The sequence below is a fragment of the Plecotus auritus genome, assembly GCF_963455305.1.
Source record: "Plecotus auritus genome assembly, chromosome: 4".
Taxonomy (NCBI): domain Eukaryota; kingdom Metazoa; phylum Chordata; class Mammalia; order Chiroptera; family Vespertilionidae; genus Plecotus; species Plecotus auritus.
In genome coordinates, this window is record NC_137775.1 from 89934436 (window position 1) to 89935571 (window position 1136).

Consider the following 1136-nt stretch of genomic DNA (forward strand, 5'->3'; position numbering starts at 1 on the left):
ATCAATGAAGAGAGAGAATCATTGACCAGCTGCCTCCTGCACACCCCCTACTGGGGACTGAGCCTGCAAGCTGGGCATATGCCCTTGCCTGGAATTGAACCTGGGGCCCTTGAGTCCACAGGCCGACGCTCTACCCACTGAGCCAAACTAGCCTGGGCCATAGGAAATTCCTTAGAGAAGGTGTGTTTAAGCTGGGGCTTAGAGGATGAGTAACATTTGATGGAGGGTGGGAGGGGGCTCTTTGGGGAGGGCCTTGAACACTCATGAGGGTAAGGGACAGATGGGCTGGGCCAGTTCCCTGAGAGTCAGCAGGACCTTTCAAAACCCCGCCCAGGCCAGTTTAACCTTGGGCCGACCCCAAGCCCTCCCTGGGCCTGTGTCTTCATCCACAGCAAGAGGACATTCACACCATTTTGTGCACCACTTTGTAGGTGCTATTCATGATCATGGTATTAACTGTAATTGATGTTTATTGGGTGCTTATCAAGTGCCAGGTGCTGGGCCAAGGGAAGCCTTGACGTATATTGTCGTATGTCATCCTCGCAGCAAACCCACGCCCGACTCGAGCAAGGTCTCTGAGTAAATGCTTTACAGCATGTCATGGCCATTCAGCACAATCCCAGGCACACACTAACCACTCAGTAAGTTGTGTAACAATGACAACGACTCACGCCGACAGAATTTGGTTGACTGGAGTGCTGTTTTCTTGCCTCTTCCCCTCCAGCGCAGCCTGCTGAGCCCCTTCCTCGAAGCAACTTTCTTGGGACCTTCCTCCTCCAGGAAGCCTTCCCAGACCAGCATGGCACTTGTGGCCTTTCATGGCCTTTCTACCCTGCATCTCTATTCTACTTGTATGGTTCTCGGGGATTCAGAATGTTGGCCTGTGTCCCTGTCCCTCAGTCTGAGTGGTCCCACAAGTTCCTCAGGGCAAGGGATGGAGGCAGCGTGGGCAGATGCGAGGGGAGGGGGGGCAATGTTAGCACAGCAGGCCCCTCCCCTGAGGCCCCCAGAAGTCTCTGCACAGGAAGTCTACCCAGGGTCATGTGGGGACTCCAAACAGATCCTCCAGACTCACAGAAGGGTGGCTGGACCCCAGCCATGTGTCCAGGGCAGCAGCACAAATAGGACACCTGTCT